Below are 17,519 nucleotides of genomic sequence, written 5' to 3'. Positions count from 1 at the left end.
ACCTTATCAAGGGTACTATATTTCTGAGGGGTATCTTTTTAAAGAAAACAAACTTTGTATACCCCAAGGATCTATTAGAAAACTCTTGGTTAGAGAGAGCCATGAGGGTGGGCTCATGGGGCATTTTGGAATTGAGAAAACTCTTTCACTTTTGAAAGAGAAATTCTTTTGGCCTCATATGAAAAGAGATGTTCAAAGGTTTTGTAGTAGTTGTATTGCTTGTTTACAAGCAAAATCTACCACTAAACCTCATGGACTATACACCCCCTTGCCCATATCCTCTTCTCCTTGGGTAGACATTTCCATGAATTTTATTCTTGGATTGCCTAGAACCCAAAGAGGAAAGGATTCCATTTTTGTGGTTGTGGACCGTTTTAGTAAAATGGCACACTTTATTCCATGCCACAAAGTGGATGATGCAAGTCACATTGCTAAATTATTCTTTCAGGAAATAGTGAGACTACATGGGTTACCCAAAACTATAGTCTCAGATAGAGATGTTAAGTTCCTTAGCCATTTTTGGAAAAATCTTTGGGCACGGCTAGGAACTAAACTTCTATTTTCTACCACATGTCATCCTCAAACTGATGGACAAACTGAGGTAGTAAATAGATCTCTAGGGACTATGTTGAGGGCAATCCTCAAGGGCAATAAAAAGTCATGGGATGACTATCTCCCTCATGTGGAGTTTGCCTATAATAGAGTGGTTCACAAGACCACTAACATGTCTCCTTTTGAGATTGTTTATGGCTTTAATCCTCTTACTCCATTATATTTATTACCCTACCAAATGTTACTTCCTTTATTCATAAAGAAGGCACATCTAGGGCTGAGTTTGTCAGGAAATTACATGAGAGGGTTAGAGATCATATTCAATCCCAAACAGAAAAATATCAAAAATATAATAATAGGGGTAGGAAAGAAGTTATCTTCAAGGAAGGTGACTGGGTTTGGCTACACCTTAGGAAGGATAGGTTTCCTTCCCAAAGAAAGTCAAAACTTAGTCCTCGAGGGGATGGCCCTTTCCAAATCCTTAAGAAAATTAATAATAATGCCTATGTCCTAGATCTCCCTTCTAAGTATGGTGTTAGTTCTAGCTTCAATATTTCTGATCTCTTTTTTTTTTTACAGGACTAGCTACCCAAGAGGAGGAAACTTTGGATTTGAGGACAAATCCTCTTCAAGAGGGAGGGGATGATGGAGGAAGCCCATGGGCTAAGGGCCCAACTACTAGGGCTATGGCAAGGAGGATTCATGAAGAGTGGGCCCAAGCCCAAGAGAAGCCCATTACTCTGTTTTGTTGGGCTTTGACTCAAGCCTAAGTAGTATAGGGTAGTATAGGATTTGGGCCTTAAAGCCTTGTACTTTCTTTGGGCCTTGTATTTCCGGCCATGTAGTGTATGATATACATTTAGAGGTCATGTGAATTTAGGGTTATTTAGGTTACATGTGAAGTTACATTAGCATGTAATTAGAAGCACATTTGGTGTGCATTTCGGCCATGTGCAACACATGCACATGGTGTGATCTGAAATGCAACTCAAATAGCTTCTTAATTACATACCAAATGAACTAGCACATGGGTGATCCGGGTTTTGGCACCAAAATTTGAATTTTGAATTCAAATTTTGGGCGCCTAAGGTTAAGTGAACCTTACCTTGGTTCCACTTAACCTTAGACTAACCCAAGGTCACTTTAACCTAATTTTAACCTATAAATCACTATGGCCGAGACTTGTATGTCACTTTTGGATTAATTGAATGAGATTTCTCTTCTTAGAACTCTCCCCTCCGAAAGTCACCTCTTCCTAAAACTCTACCCTACTTGAGATCCTCTCCTTGAAGAGTTAGGAAGCTTACTCTTCTCCGGACTTAGCTAGAAGCACTTATAAGTCACATTGAAGCTACTTGGAGTCTCCCTCCTTGAAGTTCTTCCAAGGAATTTGATGGAAGAGCATGGGCTAAAGGCCCAACCACTAGAGCTATGGCCAGGAGGTTACTTGAAGATTTGACTGCTTCAGAGCTTAGTGGGCCCAACGGGCTTGGTGGGCCTAGGGTGCTTCTCACTTGGGCTTTGATTGATTGAACACCATGTTTAATTGTATTTTCTTAGTATAGGAATTTACTTTGATGTTGGTCTTGTATTTTGACCATAGATTAGGGTTTAGGTGTCTTGGGCTTAATTTTGGGCTTCTTGGGCTTTGGGCTTTTGATACCCAATATTGGGCTCATTCTTCTCCTTGTAATTTTTCCTATTCATTGTATTCATTAGACCATTGTATTTTGGTCATTAGATTAGGGTTTAAGGAGGTTTAGTAGTTCATTTGAATTAGGACAAATTAGGTTAAATTTAGGATGGATTTAAGTTGCATTTAGGTCACACTTTTGGCACCACCATGGCTGCACAAGTGTGACACCGAAATGCAACCCTAAATACATACTAAATTCAGCCTAATTCACATTTAGCTCTACATGACCGGTTAAGCACATGTGACACTGTCGCCACCGGCCCGAAACGGGCTTTCGGCACTCGCGAGGGATGGTTGGACTCTTTTATTTGTTAAAAATATGAATTGCTAGAATGACTTATTCTCAAACTGAGACCTCGTCAAACAAGCAATTTTATTAAAAGGCTCACCAATCCATGTTAATCCTAAGCGGGACCCTCCATGGATTAGCGGTTTTTATAAAAAGGAAGGGTTCATGGAGTCGCCACCAATGTTTTACTCAAAACATTGGAAAAAGAAGATTAAGGCAATCGATTCAAAAATCGACTTCGGCCATTACAACCAGAGTCGGGTAAGGGAGTCGGTTACGCGTGGGGAAGGTGTTAGCACCCCACAGCGCCCCTTTCGGGTTCCCTATGACAGATTATTTTAAAAATAATAGTGCAAAATTACTAAATTACCCCTATTTATTCTAAGCAATTATAAATTAACTATCTACATGATGACAGTTTAAATATGTACACACAGAAAGCGGTAAAAGAAGGGACTTTAAAGAGATAAACCTTTGAAGCGTGCTTTCTTATATATCTTGACAGAAATTGGGAAGCGTTTTGGCGTTCCCTCCCTCTACAAGACCGCTCGCTCCCTCCTATAAAATTTTTACTATGGAAATCCGGAGGATTTCCCTTCGACTAGGTTCGAGACTCAAGCAAATAGCTCGTGGCTCAAGAACTTCGTCGGATCAACTCTCCGAGTGATTTCTAGGCAGAGCACTGCTCAAAAAAAACCCAGAATACTCAAGAAGAGGGTTAAAACTCAGTCCAAAAGTGTAGAATGACGTCCAATTGACGTCATATTTATAGGGATGAGGCTCAATACGGTTTCTGGGGGTCAATACGGTCCGTATTGAAGTTTTGAACTACAATACGGCCGTATTGAATTCAATACGGCCGTATTGAAGTTCAAAAAACCTCAATACGGCCGTATTGAAGTTCAGTGCAGCCGTATTGAAGTTCAGTGCAGCCGTATTGAATTCAATGCAGCCGTATTGAAGTTCAGAAACTTCAATACGGCCGTATTGAGTTCAGTGCGGCCGTATTGTAGTTTAAAATGTGCAGTACGGCCGTACTGAACTCCAAGGAGGCCGTATTGAGCTCCAAACCTCCCACTTTCTTATTTTTTGTTACTCTAAGACCTCTAAACCTACAGATTGTCATCCTAGGGTCTTCCAGGGTCTTCCAGGAGTCCTTCCGGCTGACTTTCCTTTGGTCTTCGAGAGTCTTCAAGCTTTATTTCCGACCCGGACAATTTTAGGGGTCTACAGCTGCCCCCCCTTTACTTAGTCGGACGGTCTTTTGGTGTACCGGCTGACAAGTAAAGGAGTTGACCCAATTGTCCGGGTGATGTGCCAACCTTCTGACTTGTAGCGTCTTCCGGCGGAAAATTGTTGAGTAGCCTCTCCAGGTTGAGTTTGCCCTCTCCAGGGTGAGTATTAGTCGTCGCCTCTCCAGGCTCATGCATACTTCCGTGTTCTTGACAACCTCGGGGTAGCTGAGTACCGCCTCTCCAGGCTATACCAACGTGTTCTTGACAACCTCGTGGTAGTTGCATACCTCCGTGTTCTTGACAACCTCGGGGTAGCGTGAGTTTTCCCTCTCCAGGGTATACCAACGTGTTCTTGACAACCTCGTGGTAGTTGCATACCTCCGTGTTCTTGACAACCTCGGGGTAGCGTGAGTTTTCCCTCTCCAGGGTATACCAACGTGTTCTTGACAACCTCGTGGTAGTTGCATACCTCCGTGTTCTTGACAACCTCGGGGTAGCGTGAGTTTTCCCTCTCCAGGGTATACCAACGTGTTCTTGAGAACCTCGTGGTAGTTGCATACCTCCGTGTTCTTGACAACCTCGGGGTAGCGTGAGTTTTCCCTCTCCAGGGTATACCAACGTGTTCTTGACAACCTCGTGGTAGTTGCATACCTCCGTGTTCTTGACAACCTCGGGGTAGCGTGAGTTTTCCCTCTCCAGGGTTTTGTGATGATTTTGTCTTCACAGTCCACGATGCTGTTTCGACGGTTGTTTTTTTGATTTTTGTGCCACTGAGGGCTGGATAACGCAGGGATCCATCTAGGGGATGTGCAGTTACTCATAGGTTCTTGTGTCCCAACTTTCCATTGCGTAGTTGGTACCCATTGAGGAATTTCTGTTTCCTTGGGGTGTAGACACGAAGATGCTCTTTCTAATGTGAGCGATGCCTTATGATTGGCTGACGTCCTTTTGACGGTGGTGGAGTATCCCGGTTGTCCTTATTCGGGTGACTCTTTTTGATTTTCTGATTTTATTGCCTCTGCGTAGGCTGTTATCCACTAGGGGATTCTATCGTTGATTGTGATTAGCCTCTTCTGTTAGGCGGATCATCTTGATGCTTGATGTTTGGCTGAAAGCCGATTTCCACTTGGGGAATGGTTTATTGATTTTCTTTTTTGGATTTTCCTTTTTGAAGGAGTGCCTCTTGTGTAGGCGATTGGGGATTTGAAGTTCTTATGTATCCCAGAGTATTATTTAGAAAGCCTCTTCAGGCTTAGCTTCACTCTTTGTTTGAGTTGGAAAGCTATCTTCCATTGAAGAAGTTTAAGTCCTTTCGACTTGGATATTCTGTTTAGATGATCAAGCCTCCCTTGGGAATTTTGCTGATCTTGGTTTGATAGCTTTCACTGGGGAATTTGGTCCAAGGGTGAAAGCTAAAATATCTCTGGGGAGTATTATTTCGGCAAGCCTCTCCAGGCTCAGTTATTCTGTGGGAGTATTATTTCGGCAAGCCTCTCCAGGCTCAATTATTCTGAGAAAGTATTTTTTCAGCAAGCCTCTCCAGGCTCAGTTATTCTGTATGATGAGAGAGTATTGTTTCTGCAAGCCTCTCCAGGCTTAGTTATTCTGTACAATTTTGCTGGATTTTCTGTATTTTGCCTTTTTTGTCGTTTTTGGCTTTTTCTGTATTTTTTGCCTTTCTTGTCATTTTTTGGCTTTTTCTGTATTTTTGCCTTTTCTGTTGATTTGCGGCCCTTTCTGTTGACCGCTGCCATACACAAGCATTTTTTATTTTTTATTTTTATTTTTATTTTTTTTTATTTTATGCAATTACCTTATGATAAGGTCTTTGAATATGCAACTAATATGTGTGTGATGCACGGAATGTAAGTTTTATTATTTTGTTAATATTTTCAGAAAAATGAATGGCTCTCCCTATCCTCCTTTTCTTGGAGGAACTTCTGTCATTGACGTGAGGGAATATTTTTGTGAGCCTTTTTACGCAGGAGATTACGGATTTTATAGGAACCCCTCCCATTTTCTTTATTGACCGATTATTAAGGAATTTCATACAATTTTTTAGAAATACCAATTTTAGAGGCATAATCACATGGTCAAGAGAGAAAAGAAATGAATAGATATTTTATTAATATTCACAAGTGTTTTTACAGAAAGATATACAGAAGGAAATTTCTGAAGAATGGCTGGCCTGGGTAGGCTATTTACATGTGGGCTTAACAATTATATCTGTAATTGTCGCTCCGTACATTCTCCTAGTTGTTTCGGGTGAGATGCCTGAGCCAGGAGCGTAGATGCTGCAAGACACTTGCTTCTAGAAGATAATCACTTGAACCGCCTTTCGGTTTTCGATTCAAGTGACCGTTGCTTGCTTTGCTTTTACATCTTATTCTTTTGCCCCTAACTTTTGCCTAGGACGTATCCTAGCGGGGATAATTTTGCCTTTGTTTTGCCTAGTACCCTTGTACTGGCGGGCTTTTTGTTTTGCCCTAACTTTTGCCTAGGATGCCCTTTTTCGGGTTTTCATCCTAGCGGGCTTATGCAAGCAACGTCTTCAAGCATAGTACTTCTTTACCTTGTCAGCGTTGACTGGGTATCGAAGTTCTTTTCCATCCATGCCTGTGAGGATCAATGCTCCTCCTGAGAAGACTCGTTTTTCCACGTATGGTCCTCCGTGATTTGGGGCATACTTTCCGATTTTGTCCTTTTGAGTTGGTAGCAATTTCTTCATTACCAACTCTCCCTCATGGTAGACTCGAGGGTGGACTTTCTTGTCAAAAACCTTTTTTGATCTTCCTCTGATAGGCTTGACCATGGCATATGGCATTCAGCCGTTTCTTTTTGATAAGGTTCAACTGATCGTATCGGCTTTGAACCCATTTTACCTCGGAAAGTTTTGTTTCCATGATTACCCTTAGAGAAGGTATCTCGACTTCGATGGGTAGAACTGCCTCCATCCCATAAACGAGGGAGAATGGAGTAGCTCCTGTAGATGTATGTACTGAAGTCCTATAGCCATGAGGAGCGAAGGGTAACATCTCGTGCCAGTCTTTAAATGAGACAACCATCTTTTGCACTATTTTCTTGATGTTCTTATTGGTTGCCTCGACTGCCCCATTCATCTTCGGCCGATATGGGGAAGAGTTATGGTGTTGGATCTTGAATTCTTGGCACAGTTCTTCCACCATTTTGTTGTTCAGATTAGATCCATTATCAGTGATGATTTATTTCTCCATGCTTCCACTAGATTATTCTAAAATCTTTTGGGACAAGAGAGAAAAGAAGGGAAAGATTTTTTTATTCTGAAGTTTGTGTTTTAGAGGGGATTTATTTTTCAAAAATGGTTTTTGTAAGAATGTTTGGCCAATGGTAGGCTTAAGTGTTTAGGCTTGTTTGATTAAACACTTATGAAGTTAAGAAAATCTTTGTTTATTGACGTTGTGATTTTGACAACTTGGATAGCTTCCCTTGAACCTTTCTTTTTGAATTTGGTTCATGGTACCATCATGGATTTCTTTTGTTTTTTGATTGTCCTTATTTTTGCCTAAAACACCCTTTTGTGGCGTTTTAGCAGACCTTTGTTTTTGTTTATTTTTATAACCCTAACTTTTGCCTAGGTCACCCTTTCATGGGATTCCTGTAGACCCCTAAAATTGTCCGGGTCGGAAATAAAGCTTGAAGACTCTCGAAGACTGAAGGATAATCAGCCAGAAGGACTCCTCGAAGGCCCTAGGAGGGTTCTCTGTAGGTCCAGAGGTCTTAGAATAGCTCAAAATAAAGAAGTGGAGGGAAAAAGCCCAATACGGCCGTACTGAACTTAATACGGCCGTATTGAAGCTTCAATACGGCCATACTGAAGTCAGTACGACCGTATTGACACTTCAATACAACCGCAGCGAACTCAATACGGGCGTATTGAAATTTCTGAACTTCAATACGACCGTATTGAACTTCAATACGACCGTATTGAAGTTCAAAAATTTCAATACGGCCGTATTGCCCCTGTAGGCCGTATTGCGCCTATTCCCTATAAATATGACGTCAATTGGACGTCATTCCACACTTTTTCACTCAGTTTTGACTCCCTCCTTGAGTATTCTGGGGTTTTTGAGCAGTGTTCTGCCCTAGAAATCTCTCTGGGAGTCGATCCGACGAAGTTCTGGAATTCCGAGCACTTAGCTTGGAGATTCGAACCTAGTCGAAGGGAAATCCTCCGGATTTCCATAGTCAAAATTTTATAGGAGAGAGCGAGCGAGCTTGTAGAGCGAGGGAACGCCAAAAAGCTTCCCAGTTTTACTCAATATATAAAAGCACGCTTCAAGAGGTTTCTTCTTAAATCCTTCCTTTTACTGCTTTCTGTGTGCATATTTAAACTGTCATCATGTAGATAGTTAATTTATAATCGCTTATAATAAATAGGGGTAATTTAGTAATTTTACGCTATTATTTTAGAAATAATCTGTCATAGGGAACCCGAAAGGGGCGCTGTGGGGTGCTAACACCTTCCCCACGCGTAACCGACTCCCTTACCCGACTCTGGTTGTAATGGCCAAAGTTGATTTATAAAATCAATTGCCTTATCCCTTTTTCCAATGTTTTGAGTAAAACATTGGTGGCGACTCCACGAACCCTCCTTTTGCGAAAACCACTAATCCATGGAGGGTCCCGCTTGGGATTAATATGGATTAGTGAGACTTTTAATAAATAAATTGGATAAGATCGACAAGGTCTCAGTTTGAGAACAAGTCGTTCTAATAATCCAATACATTTTCAAAACTAAAATAAAAGCGAGCTCGACCGTCTTCGCGACCGCCGAAAGCCCGTTTCGGGCCGGTGGCGACAGATGGCGACTCCACTGGGGAAGCCTCGAGAGTCAGTCCCATTTAGTGACAGATTATTCTTAACAAATAATAGTTAAAATTACTTTATTACCCCTTGCTTGTATGATAACATGATTTATTATATGGCTTTTAATAACTGTTGTTTGTTTAATTTCCGCAATTGTTTTGAAATACAAACTGTACACAAACCTTTGCACACAACAGTTCCCTCTATACCCGGGGGCATGAGTGGTAATCCATAGGGAGTGGATGTTAGTACGGCCGGTTGATGGGTTTATAGGAGCCTATGAGACCGTTGTCGGAAAACATCACTCAAGGTGATAACCATGAACTTGAGTCCGACGGTGCGTTGGAGCTTTCCATCGACCTACGACAAGAGGAATTGGGTCCCTATAATGGGGGCACCTTGGGGGCCTTTGACCAAGTGAGAACAGTTAGATCCTCCTTGAATATGCACTTTTCTGCAGGAGACCCCTACCTCGTGATTCGCTCGTGACTGTTCGTGGATGAGTGAATTGTTTGTGCATTTTTATGTGACATTGTATGAGCATACATTTGCACCTTTTAAACATACAACATTCTTTTTTAAAAATAAAAAGAATAAATAGAAATAAAGATCTTCTAGTACATGGTGTTAACATCTACCTTCATTGCATTCATATAGGTAGTTTCCCTTTTCACCCAAAAAATACAAAAAAGATACAAAATATTCAAAAGAAAAATATGTATTTACCCAAACCAAGCAATATCATGCATCATCTTAGGAAAAACCTAAAAACATGATAATACTTAGTTCAATAAACACAATGCATGCATATTCAACATCATCATCTCATGCATGTAGATCATGGAGGGATCTAGGAATCATTCATTTCATACATCCCTCCTAGTAATTCAGTAATAAACATTAATAAAAAGAAAGAAATAATCGATGCGTATGTTCAAAGAATGGATCGCACGCCGTTCGTTATCAAGTGTAAGCCAACAACCGCACCAAGCGAGCGCACATCAACTCCGTTGTTGGTAATCAAGACGAATAAAGGGGAAGGTCCGACACCATTAAGGATCACAGTTCCAAGGCCTTTCCCTTACAAATCAAATAAGGCTGTGCCGTGGATATACGACATCCACTCTTCTGCCGACAGCGATATCTCCAACATCGCTGGACTTGGGGGCATGACTAGGAGTGGCAGGATCTACACTCCCGAAGATCTTCATGATAAAGCCCCCAAGAATAAAGAAAAAGAAGAAAAGAAAACCGAGGAAAAAGAATCTGAGGAGGAGACAGACAAGCTGTTAAAATATATCCGACAGAGCGAGTATTCCATCATGGATCAACTTCATAAGACGCCAGCAAAGATTACTCTGTTGTCGTTGATCCTATGCTTCGAACCGCATCGGCAAGCTCTGTCGAAAGTCTTGAACGAGGCATATGTGTCGCACACCATCTCCCAAGACGAGTTTGAGGGGATTGTTAGTCACATCAAGGCTAATGATCACCTCACCTTCATCGATGAAGAAATCCCCGCCGAGGGATCAAACCACAACAAGCCCTTGCACATCTCTATAAAGTGCAAGGAGTATCACATCGCTAAAAGTCTTGGTAGATAATGGATCTTCCTTGGACGTAATGCCAAAAAGAACGCTCAAGCAATTGGCAATCAAGGGAATCCAAATGCGCCCGAGCAACATGATCGTCCGAGCTTTCGACGGTTCTAAAAGAGAAGTGGTGGGAGAGATCAATCTTCCAATCCAAATTGGACCCACTATCTTCAACGTCGAATTCCAAGTGATGGACATTACTCCCGCATACAGCTGTCTCCTCGGCCGACCTTGGATTCATGATGCAAAAGCTGTACCCTCTACGCTCCACCAGAAAGTCAAATCCATTGTGGGTGACAAGTTGGTGACTGTACAAAATGAAGATGACATACTCATCAGCAAACCATCCACCATACCTTACGTGGATGCAGCGGAGGAAGCTTTAGAAACCGCCTTCCAAGCATTGGAAATCGCCAATGTCGAAACGTTTCCCCGAGAAATGAAGAAGGTAGCCTCCATGCTCACCTAGAACGGATACTTGCCAGGACAAGGATTAGGCAAGTACTCCCAAGGAATCCCGGAGCTACCCATTATCAAGGACAATCCGGGGAAACAAGGGTTAGGATACAACCCTATTAAAGATCAAAGAACGAAGAGGAATCAAGATCCTTCTCGACGTTCTTTAAGCCAGATCTTTAGGAAGGCTGGTTCACAAACGTCAAGGCCAGCTGTCGTCATCAAGTGTCCTTTTCCTTCTAATAGGGATGTGTAAATTCAGTGACTATTAGAGATCACTCCTCGGGGACAGCCCGACCCCCGAGCCTCGATAGGGCACATGTTTCCATTATGATTATAATAAAATCATTCTTCATTAATTCTTTATTGCTTCTTTTCTCGCTTGCAATAAAATTCTAGACCACATTATTTTAACCCTGTTTGAATAAACATGAATGAGGTTAAAATCGTCTTAATAATAATAAACCCACATCATTTTTATGTGGAAGTGTGTGTGTCAACTTGGAGCACCTTTTCTTGGCATCAATAAGTGCCATCATGGATAAAAGAAATCCTAAAGATAATAAGCTCGGCAGGAAACCCAAAAAGGGGACTGCGCAAAAATAAGAGCAAAGGACCCGCTAGGAATCCCACAAAAGGGTGACCTAGGCAAAAGTTAGGGTTACAAAATGAAGACAAAAACCCGCTAGGAATCCCACGAAAAGGGTGACCTAGGCAAAAGTTAGGGTTACAAAACGAATACAAAAGCCCGCTAAGACATCACAAAAGGGTGTTTTAGGCAAAAGTTAGGGCCGTCAAAAAAAGAAAAAAACAAAATAAATCCATGATGGTACCATCAATTGAATTCAACAAGGGGCTCAAGAAAAGCTATCCAAGTTGTCAAAGCACAATCATTAATAACAAAGATGTGCTTAACCTCATAAGTGTTTAAACAAACAAACCTAAACACATAAGCCTACCATGGCCAGCCATTCTTACAAAAACCATTTTTCAAAAATAAAATAAACCCCTCTAAAACACAAACTTTCGAAAAATATATACCTTTCCTTTCTTTTCTCTCTTGTCCCAACGATTTTTGAATAATCTAGTGGAAACATGGAGATATAGTGATCAATAGGAGGGTTGACACATCTTCTAAAGAAAGGGAAGAATCATTTGGTTGATGACACCAAAATCAAATACGCATCATTCCTCGGTAACAGAAATCGGCAGCTCACAGTCCGTCTGGAGGAATGGCAAAATCCAAACACAAAAACGCATCGGTTAATTCTTTTGAAAAAAGAATCAAATAGAATTAGGTGCATCATACTGCATACATGCATACAGATGATAGGTGTACTGGAAGATCACTTATTCTCTGTTTATTGAAAAAACAAAAAAAATAAAATATATAAACTTCAGAAAAAACAATGCGCCCGTACCATGTTCAGTACACCCGTACCAAAATTGGGGTTATGAACAAATTTTTAACTCAAACATGGGCGTACTGAAATGGATGCAGCCGTATTGGCCATAAAGAAATTTTCAAAAACCTCGTCATGAGGCAACTACATAAATTAGAAAAAATAGGAAAAATTGCTTGTGTATGACAGCAGCAAACAAAATGCAAAGATTCAGAAAATCAACAGCGTCATACAAAATAACTGAGCCTGGAGAGGCTTGCCGAAAGAATACTCTCAAAATAACTGAGCCTGGAGAGGCTTGCCGAAAGAATACTCTCAAAATAACTGAGCCTGGAGAGGCTTGCCGAAAGAATACTCTCAGAATAACTGAGCCTGGAGAGGCTTGCCGAAAGAATACTCTCTCAAAATAACTGAGCCTGGAGAGGCTCGCCGAAATAATACTCTCTCAGAATAATTGAGCCTGGAGAGGCTCGCCGAAATAATACTCTCTCAGAATAACTGAGACATTTCTGTACAGAAAAAGCCAAAAAATGACAAAAAAGGCAAAAATACAGAAAAAGCCAAAAAATGACAAAAAAGGCAAACATACAGAAAAAGCCAAAAGTCGACAAAAAAGACAAAGATTTCACATCTTTCAGAATAACTGAGCCTGGAGAGACTCGCCGAAATAATACTCTCAGAATAATTGAGCCTGGAGAGGCTTGCAGAAATAATACTCTCTTTCAGAATAACTGAGCCTGGAGAGGCTTGCAGAAATAATACTCTCTTCAGAATAACTAAGCCTGGAGAGGCTTGCAGAAATAATACTCCCCCAACTGTACAGAATAAATGAGCCTGGAGAGGCTCGCAGAAATAATACTCCCCAGAGAAACCTCAACTCAAGCTCACGGAACGAATCCCCAACGAGAGCTATCAAAGCAAAATCGACGCAATCCCCAAGGGAAGTGCGATCATCCAAACAGTATATACAAGTCAAAGGACTTAACACTTCCTCAGTGGAAGATAGCTCTCCGACTCAAAGCGCTGAGTGAGGCTAAGCCTGCAGAGGCTTCCTAAATAATACTCTGGGATACATAAGATCCCTCATTCCCCAATCGCCTACTCAGAGGCATCCCTGCAAAAGGAGAAAAATCAAAAAATATCAATAAATATTCCCCAAGCGGAATCCAGCACTCAGCCGGACACTGAACCCCAATTCCTCAGTCGCCTACATAAGAGACACTCCTTCAAAAGGAAAAATCATAAAAAGATCAATAATCACTCCCCAAGTGGAATCTGGCTCTCAGCCAATCATTGAACGTCAAGCTGATACGCCTAACAGAAGAGGCTAATCAAAATCAACGACAAAATCCCCCAGTGGATAACAGCCTACACAGAGGCAGCAAAATCAAAAAAAAAAAAAAAAAAAAGAGATACCCGAATAAGGATAAACCGGGATACTCTACCAACGTCAAAGGACGTCAGCCAAACATAAGGCATCGCTCAACTCAGAGAGAAAGAGCATCTGTGTCTATACCCCAAGGAGTCAGAAATTCCCCAAGGGTACCAACAATGCAATGCAAGTTGGGGCACAGGAACCTGTGAATGACTGCACATCCCCTAGACGGATCCCTGCGTTATCCAGCCCTCAGTGGCACAAAAATCAAAAATAATCGTCGAAGCAGCATCGTGGACTGTGGAGACAAAATCAACATCCAGAATCCCCAGCGGATAACAGCCTACACAGAGGCAGCAAAAAATCAGAAAATCAAAAAGAGTTACCCGAACAAGGATAACCGGGATACTCCACCAACGTCGAAAGGACGTCAGCCAATCATAAGGCACCGCTCACATCAGAAAGAGCATTTTTGTGTCTGCATCCCTAAGGAATCAGAAATTCCCCAGTGGGAACCAACTACGCAATGGAAAGTTGGGACACAAGAACCTATGAGTAACTGCACATCCCCTAGACGGATCCCTGCGTTATCCAGCCCTTAGTGGCACAAAATCAAAAAACAACCGTCGAAGCAGCATCGTGGACTGTGGAGACAAAATCATCACGAATCCCTGGAAAGGAGATATTCACGCTACCCCCGTCGTCACAAACACGGAGGTATGCAGCTTCCGGCTCGAGCAATGAGCGAAGCTATCTCTGGAAAGGAGGCACACACTGCTTACCATCGTCACAAAGGTACTTAGCTTCCGGCTCGAACAAAGAGTGAAGCTAAGCCTGGAGAGACGGTACTTACAACTTCCAGCTTGGGCAACAAGCAAAGCAAGGCCTGGAGAGGCAAAACTCACACTGCTACCGTTTTCACAAGGGTACTTAGCTTCCGGCTCGAACAAAGAGTGAAGCTAAGCCTGGAGAGGCGGTACTCACAGCTTCCAGCTTGGGCAGCAAGCAAAGCAAGGCCTGGAGAGGCAAAACTCACACTGCTTACCGTTGTCACAAGGGTACTTAGCTTCCGGCTCAAACAAAGAGTGAAGCTAAGCCTGCAGAGGCGGTACTCAACCATCAGCGTCATCAGAGGCGCGTTGATGTCCAACTTCCGGCTCGGGCGTCGAGTGAAGTTGACCTTGGAGAAGGTAAACTCAGCTACCAAGGATGTCAGAAGCGCCGAGGTATGCACCCACCTGGAGAGGCTACTCAACATTTTTCCACCGGAAGACGCTACAAGTCAGAAGGTCGGCACAATACCCGGACAATTGGGTCAACTCCTTTACTTGTCAGCCGATACACCAAAAGGACGTCCGACTAAGTAAAGGGGGGGCAGCTGTAGACCCCTAAAATTGTCCGGGTCGGAAATAAAGCTTGAAGACTCTCGAAGACTGAAGGATAATCAGCCAGAAGGACTCCTCGAAGGCCCTAGGAGGGTTCTCTGTAGGTCCAGAGGTCTTAGAATAGCTCAAAATAAAGAAGTGGAGGGAAAAAGCCCAATACGGCCGTACTGAACTTAATACGGCCGTATTGAAGCTTCAATACGGCCATACTGAAGTCAGTACGACCGTATTGACACTTCAATACAACCGCAGCGAACTCAATACGGGCGTATTGAAATTTCTGAACTTCAATACGACCGTATTGAACTTCAATACGACCGTATTGAAGTTCAAAAATTTCAATACGGCCGTATTGCCCCTGTAGGCCGTATTGCGCCTATTCCCTATAAATATGACGTCAATTGGACGTCATTCCACACTTTTTCACTCAGTTTTGACTCCCTCCTTGAGTATTCTGGGGTTTTTGAGCAGTGTTCTGCCCTAGAAATCTCTCTGGGAGTCGATCCGACGAAGTTCTGGAATTCCGAGCACTTAGCTTGGAGATTCGAACCTAGTCGAAGGGAAATCCTCCGGATTTCCATAGTCAAAATTTTATAGGAGAGAGCGAGCGAGCTTGTAGAGCGAGGGAACGCCAAAAAGCTTCCCAGTTTTACTCAATATATAAAAGCACGCTTCAAGAGGTTTCTTCTTAAATCCTTCCTTTTACTGCTTTCTGTGTGCATATTTAAACTGTCATCATGTAGATAGTTAATTTATAATCGCTTATAATAAATAGGGGTAATTTAGTAATTTTACGCTATTATTTTAGAAATAATCTGTCATAGGGAACCCGAAAGGGGCGCTGTGGGGTGCTAACACCTTCCCCACGCGTAACCGACTCCCTTACCCGACTCTGGTTGTAATGGCCAAAGTTGATTTATAAAATCAATTGCCTTATCCCTTTTTCCAATGTTTTGAGTAAAACATTGGTGGCGACTCCACGAACCCTCCTTTTGCGAAAACCACTAATCCATGGAGGGTCCCGCTTGGGATTAATATGGATTAGTGAGACTTTTAATAAATAAATTGGATAAGATCGACAAGGTCTCAGTTTGAGAACAAGTCGTTCTAATAATCCAATACATTCTCAAAACTAAAATAAAAGCGAGCTCGACCGTCTTCGCGACCGCCGAAAGCCCGTTTCGGGCCGGTGGCGACAATTCCTAGCGGGTCTTTTGCTCTTATTTTTGCGCAGTCCCCTTTTTGAGTTTCCTGCCGAGCTTCTTTTATTTTAAAGGATTTCTTTTTACCCATGATGGCACTTGTCAAGGCCAAGGGAAGGTGCTCCAAGTTGTCACACACACCTCCACATAAAAATGATGTAGGTTTATTATTATTAAGATGATTTTAACCTCATTCATGTTTATTCAAACAGGGTTAAAAATAATGTGGTTTAGAATTTTATTATAAGCAAGAAAAGAAGCAATGAAGAATGATTTTATTATAATCATAGCGGAAACATGTGTCCTTATTTCATCACTGATATGGGTCCCAATGTTGACCTCTTATATCTCTCGGCCATGCCCCAAATTCACAGTCTCCAATTTCTCTTGACGAGTTGGAGTAGGCGAGCTTCTCGTTCTAGCAGTCTTTGCAGATCCGGAGAAATGGTCTCCTCCTCACTGTCCAACTCAACCCATTTATCCTCAACTTTCGGATCCCGGTCAGAGCGAACAATTACAGACATAATTATTTTATTGGTTCTGTTTAGGTTTAGAATTATTAATGTTAATGAGGAAAGAGAGAAAAGAACAAAAGAGAGAATGATATGTGAAAAATGCCTCTTTATTGATATGTATTAAAACTGTACAAAAACCCTTATTTACATGAAAAGGTTCCATGATCTCGGGTACTGATCATGAGTCTCAAAAAGAAAAAGAAAATTAAGGAGGGGCCCTATCGTGGCTTGCCCTTCTTTCTACTCCTGCTTTGGCAGAGGGTTCTTGCTCACGTCGGGCGCTGTCGAATCGAAGGTGACCCACCCGGCATCAATAAGGTCTTGGACCTTGTATTTGAGAGCCTTACAGTTCTTAGTTGAATGTCCTGGTGCCCCCGAGTGGTATAGGCATTTATCTTGTGGTTTGTACCACTCGGGATAAGGTGGATCCATCTTCCTTGGTGGAATGTAAGCTAGAAGATGAGCTTCCACTAACTTCGGCAGGAGGTCGCTATATGTGGTCGGAAGTTTATCAAACTTCTTCACAGAGTTATACTGCGACTTTCCTGACTTCGAAGTGGAAGAAGATGAAGAAATGGTTACAGCGTTGACTCCTCCTTCTTTCTTCTTCCCGAAGGCCTTCTTAGCTTCATATGATTGGGAAGGCTTAGCCAGCTTCCCACTTTTAAGTCCTTGTTCCACTCTCTCCCCAATGGTGATGATGTCCAAGAAGAGTGTCGTTGTGTTCCCTATCATTTTATCGTAATAGGGACCAGTCAACGAGTTGATGAATAGGGACACCGTCTCCTTATCCGACAGCGGGGGCTCTATCTGTGCCGCCAACTCCCTCCATCGTTGGGCGTACGCCTTGAAAGATTCATCATTCTTTTTACTCAAGGCTTGAAGATCTGACCTATCGGGTGTTAGGTCGATGTTGTATTTGTAGCGCTTGAGAAAGGCGTCGGCCAACTGCCTCCATGTGTGTACTAGAT

Source organism: Cajanus cajan, chromosome 10 (assembly GCF_000230855.2).
Source record: "Cajanus cajan strain Asha chromosome 10, NIPB_CcT2T_4, whole genome shotgun sequence".
Taxonomy (NCBI): Eukaryota; Viridiplantae; Streptophyta; class Magnoliopsida; order Fabales; family Fabaceae; genus Cajanus; species Cajanus cajan.
Note: the sequence above shows the minus strand (reverse complement) of the source record.